Raw genomic sequence first — 11,976 nt, forward strand, 5'->3', positions numbered from 1 at the left:
GGAAATTAGTTGCCGACGCTTCTATTTCTAAGTCAGCTGAGCTTAGTACGGTGGTTTAAATTATATTAAAAGATATATCGTCGCAAATGAAACCTTTATAGTAATTGAAATGAAACAGAAAAAAAGAAAAAAACAAACATTCAAAATACCTTAAAACAATTCGAAACTAGCGTTGTATTTCTTTAAAATTTTATAAATAATTCAAGGTTTTGAAAATTCCAATTGAGTTTGGACGTCGAGTTTCTTTGTTTTAAAATATTATTTTGTTTGTTGGCTGTGAATTAATATTTCCTTAATTTTGTTATATTCTATTTGGAGTCTTCTATCTTGAAATTCGAATACATGTAGATTTTAACAGGCGTCGACATCATAATCACAAATACAAATGAAAAACAATAAAAGCTATAAAATATATATAGAAGAAATACAACAATGAGTTCATATTTGACATGTTATAGCATAGTTTTTTTTATTTATTTAACAAATCAACAAATGGTGCTGTCGATACATACACAAAACCTATGATTTATATTATAATATATTATAAAATATAGTATGTTATGTTATGCTATCATAAAAAGTAATATGTCTGAAAAGGTGTACAATCGTTGAAAGGAATTATACTTGTAAAGAAATTATTAATATTCCATTTAAGAAAACTATAGTTTTGATTATTCTGTCTACCTATTTACGGATTTTGTTTGCCAAAAGTATTTAAAGTAAGTAAAGTCAAATAATAGATTTCTGATAGCAATCATATTTACTTGACTCTCAAGCTAAAATATTCCTTGTATATATTTTTGTTTGTGATTATAATAATCTTTAATACTTACAGAAATACACATCGACTTTCAGAAGAGCAATTAAAACAATTTTTAAAATAGGAATAAGTGAGCTTTAATGGGATTTTGTTAAGTTGTGTGTGCAACCGATGCATTGGCACACTATTTTGTAAGTCAGGGCAGAAACAAAGCTATCTATTGAAGTTTTTGTCAACAATAATATTTAAGTACATAGTTAACAATTAAAACATTAAAGACTGAAATTTATAATCTCAACAATAAAATATCTTAAGGTGACAATCGTTAATGGAGAAACTTACAAGTGCAACATTTCTTGGCAATTGAGCGCGCATTGAATTGAATAGTCCATACAATATAGGAATTAGATGGCAACATAAAAACTCAAAAACTGGTACTAAGCCATTATAAATTTGGTCTTGAGTTTTTATGTAAAGTATGCCCCTTTTGAAGGAACACAGCAGTTGAAATGTATCAAAAATATTTTTTCTTGCCGTAACTAAATAAATATTTTCTGTAACGCAACATTTAATTCAATTTATTTAAAAAAAATTGGTCTAGTATTGTATATTATCTTCAGGGATTCATAATATATATTTTTTTAAATACAGCTAATCATTTGTAAATCTTAAATTTAATAAATACATTTTGAAATCCTAGAACTTGAAATTAAAATATTGCCACACTCTTTTGAGTTATTGAGGATGGCTTAAATTTGTTGCTGTCCTCTAAGAAAGTGTAATTTGAAAGCTTTAAATCTATAGCCCTTCAATTTAATCACAATCAATCGCAAATGCGCAAAGTCGGCACCGGCTGTTACAACGAAAAGCAGAGGAAACCCAAACTTTAACTACAATTGCAAGTATGAAGCCAAACTAAAAGTAACTGAAAAATTTAGCGCTATGTCAACACATTCCAACAGAAAGCCGATAGACAGACAGGCGGAGAGTTAAACAATGTCCAGATTTTCTTTGTGTTCACGTTTTCAATGGCGACTCCCAAAAAAGTAGAACTAAAGAAACGGGAGCGGACAAATGTGCAACGCTTATTCGTCTGGCTTTGTGTGTGTGTGTGTGTGTGTGTGTGTGTGTGTGTGCCTGCCACTAACGGTAAGCTGACCAGAGTGGAAGGCGAGCAGGGATAACGGACAATTGCACAAAGTCACAAAGGAACAAAGTGTTCAGTTGTAAGCCGCTTCAAAGGTCATGTGTAGTAGCTGCCAAAGGAATTACAGAACAGGAATAAATGCTATCTTTGGTTCGCCGACTCCAATATACCTTTGATAGTTTCTTGATTCGGGTTATGATGATAATCTAATGATTCTATTCAACTACCAAATTATCTACCATTTGGAGCAGTAAATAAACATTTGATTTAGCCAACCTAATTTTATGATTACTTCCATGAATTGTAAAAATTCGACAAAAGTCTGCTATTTGCGCTGTCGATACAAAAGAAAACGCAGCTCTATCTTAAGCTCTGATAAACTTTTCCGTAACGTTTTAATTGATGAAACAAGTTAATGGTGATAACGCTTTATCAAGTGGTTGAATCCGCGAATGGTGTAAGTGATTCAAAAATGTTTGGGATGACTTTATTGTCGATGAACATGCTAGCCAGCCAAAATTTGCAAATGCATGAAATTAATTCGATACTTCAAATGCTTTTGCGATGATGGTAGGTGCCAGGTATTCGAACCACAGCTTACCCTCGTTGAGGCCTCAGTAAACTTATAGGGCATGGAATGAAACATCTCCAAATCAACGATGCACCGCAAGTTAAATGAATAGCTGAGGCTGCGAAAGGTGTGTTCTTGCTTTATTTTGATGCTTGTGATCGATTTGTTGCCAAAAAAAACTCCCCATATTGGGCTGATTTGGATCCGTCTGAGCATTATCTTTTCGGAAAATTGCAATTACTATTTAATGAATTTTAATTTAATGATGAATTTGTATTTTAGAATTTGTTTCTTCTGCATTTTAGCTTAAATATAGGTATACAGCTTGGAGAGCAACACGGCAGTGGGTTGTGAGGTAATATCAGTTCATTCCTAAAAAGTTGCAAGTTTGTTGCAAGCATTGCTTTGAAAATTGTAGCTTGTGGAGGAGAAACTTAGCACCCGCAGCTAATGTTAGATGTAGGGCACGGCAGGGTGCGGTATAAAAGGCAGGATGGCAGGATGGGAATGGGAGCCGTTGAAAAAAGAGTGAACAACTTTTCGTGTTAGTTCGCTGCAGCATACAAATTATTTCGGTAAAAGTTTTTGGCCAAGCTGGAAAACTATTTTAAAAACTTTTGGGGCATGTTGAAGGCCCCTAGAACCTCACCAACAGTTAGTTCGGCAGCCTCGGTTTAATAGCGGCGTTTGTCTTTCCCCTTGATTGTGTGAGAGTGTGCAGTGAGCTCAGCAAAATGTTGATAAATTAAGACGCAACCAAACTGCCACTCAAGCCACAAATCATTGAATTGAACCGCAGTGCGCTGTGGTCGGATTCCTCGGCCCTCGACGCCTCGACTCCTCGATTTCTATACGGCTTGTCTCAATTCAATCTGAATCGATTTTTTGTTCGTCTTGCCTGTTGGAGACAGTAACAGTGCCACATGTGCTTGCTTGGGTGTGTATGTGTATGTGTGAGTGACGCCCCGAGCGGAGCGTGTTATCACTCCCCTCAATATTTTAATACAATTTCTTGTGCTTTCTTTTTCCCTTCCCTCTTTTCGCTTATTTTTTTACTGACTGCGGCTGCTTGTTGTGCTGAATTTTAATAAAGTTGCTGCGGGGCTTTTTAGGTGCCGTCAGAGGAGATGGGACGGGGCTTTTGCCAAAAGGGTTCTTCTTTTTGGATTTTGTCAAAAACTTTTCGCAACAAATTTTATCAATAAACATTAGAAGGACAGAAAAGTTCTTGCTTTAAGAAGCAGCGAAAATTGATTATAAATACAATATTTAAGAAACTGTATTCAATTCTCTAAGTTCTAATACTACGTCTAAAAAAAGAATTATTGTCCCATACACTTCAATTTAACATAATTGAATGTATTTTGTCTTTTTTAAAATAGGTTTGATTAATAAAAGACAGTACTGCACTATTCTACTATACTGCCTGGAAGTTATAAAAAATTAACTGAAATAGATTGATAATTTAGGAGAAAAGGGAATTCAAGAGACGGGCTCGACCTTAACGTCCTCGTGTGTTATGTATAGCGACAATTTAAATTTTTCCTTTGTCCACCAACTTCTTGGCACATGTATTTTTCTGTTCTTCCCATCTTCTTCCTTTTTTTTTTAGCAATGAGATCAGAAGGGCTAAACCTCAAAATAGCAAATAATAATAAAATTCTTAATACAAGTTTCGCAGCGACAGTCCACATTTACACAAGCAATATTTTGACTACAAGTAAAATCCAAATATACATGTCTCCAACGTATTGCTTCGATTGGGAAAATCTTAAAAATCATTTCAAGGCAAAGATGAAATAATGCAGGCTTAGATTGGATTTCTTTTATTTTTAAATTATTATTATTAGGCTACGGGCTACAGTTTTTACCGAATTTTTAAACAGATTCTTGTTAGCTCGTTCAGCTATTCAGTGAGAATTAGAATGTTAGGAGTTGTATTTTGCCTAAAAGTATGCTTCAGTTGAATCCAGAACTCGAATTGAATTAAATTGAAATCCGGTGTGAGACTTAAATCTGTTTTAATGATATGCACTAAATCTCAAAAGTTATTTATACAAACCAAAAGCAACTGCAGCAACAACAACAGCAACAAACACCATAACAGCAACCAGACGAACAACCTGCAGAGCTAACAGGAGCAAGTCAGACATGGCGTCACGAACTGGAGTGTTGTGAAGAAGAAGATTGCCATTTGCATATGGGACGCATAGCAACAAAATTGCAATGACAGACTTGTGTGTGTGTGTGTGTGTGTATGTCTATTCGTCTGCACTGTGCCTGCTAAAGTTGCATAATAATTTTGTTTTCTTTTTTCCCAACGTTATGTGGCACAACAGTTTCGCGTCTTCAACACATCTCTGCCCCGCTCTACACACAGTCTTCGTTGCATTCATATTTTCACACCCTTTAGGATTATTTCGTGCATGACTCGAGCTGTGCAGCTCAAGTGCGTGGCTGCTGCAGCTCCTGTTACCATTTTATTTTCTTCTTTATTTTCCACCGTTGTTGTGTCTTTTTAAAGCAATTTAAATTAACAGCAATGGCGACCTGCCAATGGGTGTGTGTGTGCTTTTGTGTGTGTTTACAAGTGAGTGTGTGTTGACTGTGTTTGCTTATGCCCCGTGGCCTGCCTGCAATGGTGATGTCAACGACGACTGCTCGTGCAATTGGAATGCAATTTGTTATGGAAGTTAAGTCTCCACTTGTCAGTTAAGTTTACGCTTGGCTGTTTGCCTGTTCTCGCATGTTGCCATGTTGGAGCCGACGTGTGGCCTCCGACCGTGGCAGCTTCATATGTGTCTAGCTGGTCTGGGCATTGGGTAGTTGAAAATAATTAAAGTCTTTAAATATTTAAATTAATTTGGCATGTTGCCCAAGGAATTCCCTCTTCATTCCATTCTTTTTTCGTACGGAGTATGGGACGTATGCGTGATATCAACTATCTATTATTTGATTATTAAAAGTGTTAAGGTAGAATATGAAATTGCAGTTCCCACCCACCTGACTAGGTTTACTTTACTCTAGGTTTACTTTTACTGCATATTTTTTTCTATATACATCAAGATTTCGGACATCCGTTAATTTGGCAAGCTATTGTCGTGGAAAAGTTTCTCTGAAAACTAATATTAGTGGGAAATATGTACATGGGAATAAATATTTCCTTTGCTTAAAATTTTGTAGCTACATACTCCTTTATTATTGTTTCTATCTCTTTTTCCAACACATTTTAAAGTTGATAATATAGTATTTTTATTTCAAGTTTCCAAATTTTTTTTGTTAGACCTTTAAACTTATTTCAATACTTGGGTTGCCCTCAATTTATTTACTTACCGCTAATTTGCCAAATGCGCGTTCCATCTACTTGGATAACAAGCCAGCTAATGCCACTTACGGTTATTGCCACAAAACCCAAAGCTTTGGGCAAACTTAAACGCGTTTAACAACAAATAAGCAAGCGATGCCATAAACGGGAGCGACATAAAAACTGAATGGCAAATATCACCTGCCCAAAGTCGTCAGTATATTGAAGGCAACTAAGTAAGCCCAAGTCGTCCCTAACCCTTCTGGTATTGCTTCACTGCTCCGGCCGCAAATCCCCAAATGAACCCGTGCGTTAACTCCATTTAAGCGTTGAGTTTTCGAACTCCAAATCAACTGCATACGTTTTAGCATGCTCCCTGGATTCACCCGCCAGGCATTTTACGGGCAAACCGAAAGCTAAACTTTGGCCGAGGGAGTCATTTTCTTAGTCTCCGGCGGAGCTGGCTCGTCTGCAATGTGCGCCTCGTAAAATTTTATGCGTTTTTTGCGCCCGGCATTTGGCGTTGAAAATGAAAATTGTTACTCGGCAACGATGGCGACGAGGACGACAAAGACGACGGGAAGGACGGCGACAACGACACAGCTCAGTGCCATTCAAGTCAAGTCGAGTGGTGGCGACGACAACGTCGCTTGCCAGACGTGGCACCCATTGAGGGTAGCACTGATATGTTGCCAGAATGCCATGGCTGTTGTTTTTCTTGTTTTTGTTGTTTTTGTTTGTTTGCTTTTTATGACTTTGGGGGTTTTTATTTCACTAGAAGCGAACTCAACTCTGTTGGCGTTTTAGACTAGCTGATGTTTCATTTTTGCCATTTCACTCGCTCGCACTCTCAACACTCCCCGTTACCATTCTCCCTCTCTCTCTCTCTCTCACTCGCTCCCTCTCACTTTTCTCTTTTCCACAGGGCTGCGTTAATGAGTCAACACAAAGGCTCAGCTGTTTGGTTAATGCATAGCTCAGCCACCCCTTTCATGCTCACCTCCTCTTGTGTTCCCAGCTATGGTTATGTTTTGTTTCAATGTCGCCTTTGTCATATACTCAAGTCGCTCTGTTTTCGTCCAACTAACTGGCAGTTAAATCTTCGCGCAAGTGGTTCAGCTTTAAAGCACTTTAAGGACTAAGACACCTGCTTGGGGATCTGCATGTGGGCCCATTTCAAAGTGACAAGCCATAATTTCCACTGTCAACCATTTAGCCAGCCACGAGCCACTGTTCTCGCACACAAAGGGCGGAAAGTGTCAAGCCAGTTTGGAAGTTTACCCTCATTTAACGCTAATTAGTTTTTGAATTTCATTGACCTTTTCCATAACGCGCACAGCTCACATTGAGTTGTCATTATGTCCCAACACATTAAAACAATGGTCTCAAATTGAATAATTTCCCTGTAGAAATCAAGAATGTGTTAATCGAAGTGTTACTATTTTTTTAAAAATAATTTACTGTCGCTAACGGTATTATTACAAATTCAGGTGTTATAATTGATAATTAATTAAATAATATGATAATAATAAAACAACTTTGCTTTTTTTTAAACTTGCATTCAAGAAGTTAATTAAAATTAATTAAAAGACTGCTTTTTATTGAAAGATATTGAAATTGAAGTGAGTCGTTACTATACTCACCCTAGAAAGTGGGGGGTACACACTTTTATACATAGTTTGACAAGCATTAGTGTACACACTGAGAGCAGATCCGCTCTCAGAGGTACACAAGAAATAAAGAGAACATTAATGTTTGATCGGTCCTTGTGCAAGACGGATGTAAACTTGAAGTGTGCTTAACCAAAATAAATACATATATATATTATATATATTATTAGGTATACATACCTATAACCTGACTTTGATACTAAACAATTAATTTAGAAACTTAATAAGAAGCACATACAATTATTTAAATTGTTGTTCTTGAAATTCTCTTTTAATATATTTATGTAGTTTATTTATTTTTACTTGTTCGACAAGGATGTTGCATGAAATTTGCTTTTAGAAAATCACACGACTTTCTTAATTAACTTGCTGACTCTAAATTTAGCATTTAAATAAAAACATAACTATCTAAGGGTTTTAAGGTATCAGGGATTAGGAACTCCAAAGAATTTGAGTTCATTTAAAAGCTTTGATTATTGTTTAATATTAACGAACAAAGTTTAAGTTAGGGAATTATCCGTAGAGCCAACCATTTTTTCGCTTGTCTTTGAGTACGACCCCATTGTGAGACTCTGTTGAGGCACAAGATGCCGGCGCTCGGATGCGCAGTCGCGCGTCGCTGCAAATTAAGTAAACATAATCTTCTAATAATCGTAAAGTGGCATCAACCCAAACGCGTCGAGTCAAACAGTCGCCAATTTCATCGGCATCGTCATCATCAACGTCATCGTCGACATTAGGAAGGATGAGGCTGTTTCACGTATATAGGGCACTTGCCAAACAGCCCCCATAAATAGCGAGAAAAATATGATTATTTTCTGCAGGCAAGGGACTCAAGCAAGTTGAAACTAATTTCATTAAATTTATGCGCTCAAAAAAGCTTTGCACTCAAGACGCTCAAGAGTGCAGCTGACTCTGATTTACTTGTAGTACTGTGCATGGCAATTTTCTAAGAGCAACTAAGATGAATGGAATACGTAATTAAATTAGTTGCAGCAACGTGTGGCATGCGAAGTTTCCAAAAGGGGGCGTTCGCTGATTGCCGGTTATTTTCTGGGGTTGGATTTGCGTAGCTCACTCACATTTATTTTTTGAAAAGCTTCTTTCATACGAGTATGAAATTTTGAATGCGTTATAATTGCAGCATAGTTCACTTTGCCCAAAAACATACAATTGAAAGTTTCTGGCATAGTCTGGAAGTCAAATTGAGCGCATGTACTAATTACATTTGCTGAGAATTTCGCACATGAAATGCGAATGCCATAAAAACCAAGTCAGCTGTAAAATGTGGCTTAAACAGGGCGACTCCCAGGGCAATGTTGCCCGGCGAGCTGTCAGAAATATACTTATGCAGATTTGTGAGCCAGTAACAAATGCGTCTGCGATGTGCTTCAATTATGTGCCGAAGTAGGTGCCAAGCGCTTGTGCATATGCTCTAAAAAGTTTCCATACCCTTTGTGTATGAAATGGGAAAAATATAGAGACGCACATTATATTTAACTTTATATGTAAATAAATGGAAAATATACTATATACGTGACTATAAAACTATACTGCTTTTATTTTATATTATTATAGTTAAACTCTGTTTGTTTCTGAAAATTTTGGAAAACTATTTTACTTTTTGAACACATTTGATGTTGCATTTGAATATTTCAACTTTTCAGTATTTAGTTATTTTTTTATCGCAAGTGGAAATGTTTTTCACAGAGCAGTATACTGGTAATCATCACGTCAGGTTTTGAAACAAAGAACTGATTCCTATTTGCTGCTTTTCATTATTAGTTATAATTAACTTTCTTAGAAATTACTAGCAAAAGATTACCGATAAAGCATGAATTTCGTGTTAAAATTTAAAAACGAACATGCGTGAATTACGCTGCATTTTGCATTTCATTTATCGCCTTAAATTAAACAAAAATAATTTATAAAAACCACATCTCAATTTTTATTAAACTACACGATAATTGATATTTCATTTTGATTCGAAAACCTTTGTCACTTGCATTTGTATCCATATGCGTCATTAACTCACATTTGAGAAGGGTTTGAATATGTAATTTTATGTTTTTGCTTAGTTATTCTAGTGCCCATTAGAATTGTATCGCAAATAAAGCGCCAGAGCATTCCACAGTCGACCCCTGGAGAGCTACCTACTATTTTGGTTTTTGTTTCATTCCTTCGTGCATTCCGGCTGTGATGAATGCGAAAATATGTTTTTGGCGACTACATAATGAGATGCGGTATGAAGTTGAAGCTGAAGTTGTTGCCTGCGTGCCATCAATCTGCAGACCCGCTGGCGTTGCTGTTCGGTGTTGGGCGAGCAGGAGCGCGAGTCAATTTTCGAGTCACTTAGGTGGGCTGGGTAACCCAATTGTGTGTGTTGCTGTGTGTCTGTGTGCCATTGTTGGCATACAAAAGGGCTCATTTTGTGTTTGTAATTTATATGGCAAACATTTACTGTTAAAGCGCATAAATTTCAAGCATGCGAATGTACAGCATGGCGTATGCGTAATGCGTAATTTATGTATATTGCGCGCAGGTAAAAGGCATAATAAAGTGCCATAGGTCAGCTCATGCGTATTTGTGTATATGTGTATGTGTGTGTGTGTGTGTATCTGCATAAGAAAATTTCCTATGCAGCATATGAGTAATGCACATTTTACGCTTGTATGAATTTTTATTTTTTTTTTGCTGTGCCTTTATAAAATATTAATAATTTAAAAGCATATGAAATGCCATTTGTTTCTGTATAAGTGAGTTGAGCGAGTGAGTGAGTGTATGCATTAAACCATGTGTCCGTTTTTGAGCTTAGGTTTTGTTGTTGCTGCTGTGGCTGCTGCTGCCTGCACTTTATGGCAGCTGCTGTCAAAATAATGCGCATACGCCATGTGGCCGCATGTATTTTTAAAACTGTTGCCAGACCATTTGGCTAGCCATGCAAAACACACGGCAAACAAACAGTTATAAACACACATACACACACAAGAACATACACATACTCGTAAGTACGTTGGTGTTGGTGTACGTTATGCTGAATGCAGCCAGAGTTAAGTTATTAATGGCTGGCCATAAAGTGAGCAAGGAGGCAGACAAATCATTTGAATGGACATGCAATAAAGTTTTCGAAGCTGGCCAACAATTTTAGTGCCGTTCATAGCTAGCCCATTGCTAATTGCGTCTGAATAAGGAAATGGCGGCAATAGGAGCTGGCAAATTATTAAATGCCTTGTTAGCAAGCGATTTTGTTTGTTGTTGTTTTCTGTTTGTTCTTGCCATATTTCATGCCAACTGTTCAATCAACGTGCGAAACGTAAGCACGAGAGCGCTTAGGCATTTGAAATTCATGACAGCAGGAATGGTACGTGCCGGGAATAGCTGAGGAGCCTCAGAGTAGGCAACAAAAAATTGTGTGCTTATTGTGTAACGGTGTTTTTACCATTTCCACACCGTTGCTGTTGTTGTTGTTGTTGCTGTTATTGTTCTTGATTCAAATGCAAATATCGGCCGCACAGCCTGTGCAAAGTTTTCACAAAACTTTTTCGCAACGTAGGCGCCTTCGCCCTAGGAACTTCCGCCCAAGTTTTGAGCCCAAATAAGCTGAGGCAACTTTACGGTTTATTGCCGAGTTGTTTGCTTCGACTAGGCGCTCATTCATTTTTCAAATCAAGTGAAGTGTGAATGACTGGGCCGGCCGTGCAGGCGCCTGGTCCCCACCTTCCGCCTGCCCCAAGAGGAAAACCTACAAATTTGCCACGCCAGATGAAATGTCTATAAAAAGTAGTTACAGAGCGAAGCCAAGTTAAAAGCTCAGACGCTCAGATTTTTCCTTTTTATTTGCATTATTGCTTTGGCTGATGATTTTCAAGATTTTCTTCTCTTCCTTCTGTGGCCTATTTTTATTTATTTGTGTTTATTTCATTTAAATGTTTTGTAAACATGCATCAAACCTTAAATAGTAGCTGGGTTATAAGTTTGTTACGGCTTACAAATAGTTTTTTTTTTTCATTTTTACGCTTCTAAACGTACTAATACAATAATATGTAAGTAGTATATGTTATAATATAAAATGTTAGCTTAGAAATTGGTGAAGTTTGGCTTAAAATACTCGATGTATTTGCTTGAATCAAAATGATTTTGTATTTATGTATATTTATCACCTAGAGCTAAGTGGCTTAAATACTTGATTTTATATATTATTTTTGTAATACATAGCTTTTCTACTTATTAAAAATAATAATAATTAAATATTAATTATTTAATTTAAGTAAACATGCTAAATGCATTGTTGTTCAGTTTAAAATGCTAGCTCTAATACTAAAAATGCTTCAACTGGTTGAAATGCATGTGTTGTGGCAGTTTTATATACATTTTAGCTGCATATTATATGCAGCACCACATTTGAATACTTTAGAAAGATATCGTGTTTTGTTTATTTTGTACAATTAAAACCCTAAAATGATTAGCCATCATATTAATTAAAAACGCATGTTACACATGCGCCTACTAATTGTTTATGTTTAA

This window comes from Scaptodrosophila lebanonensis, unplaced genomic scaffold (genome assembly GCF_003285725.1).
Source record: "Scaptodrosophila lebanonensis strain 11010-0011.00,11010-0021.00 unplaced genomic scaffold, SlebRS2 tig00000001-arrow-pilon, whole genome shotgun sequence".
Lineage (NCBI taxonomy): Eukaryota > Metazoa > Arthropoda > Insecta > Diptera > Drosophilidae > Scaptodrosophila > Scaptodrosophila lebanonensis.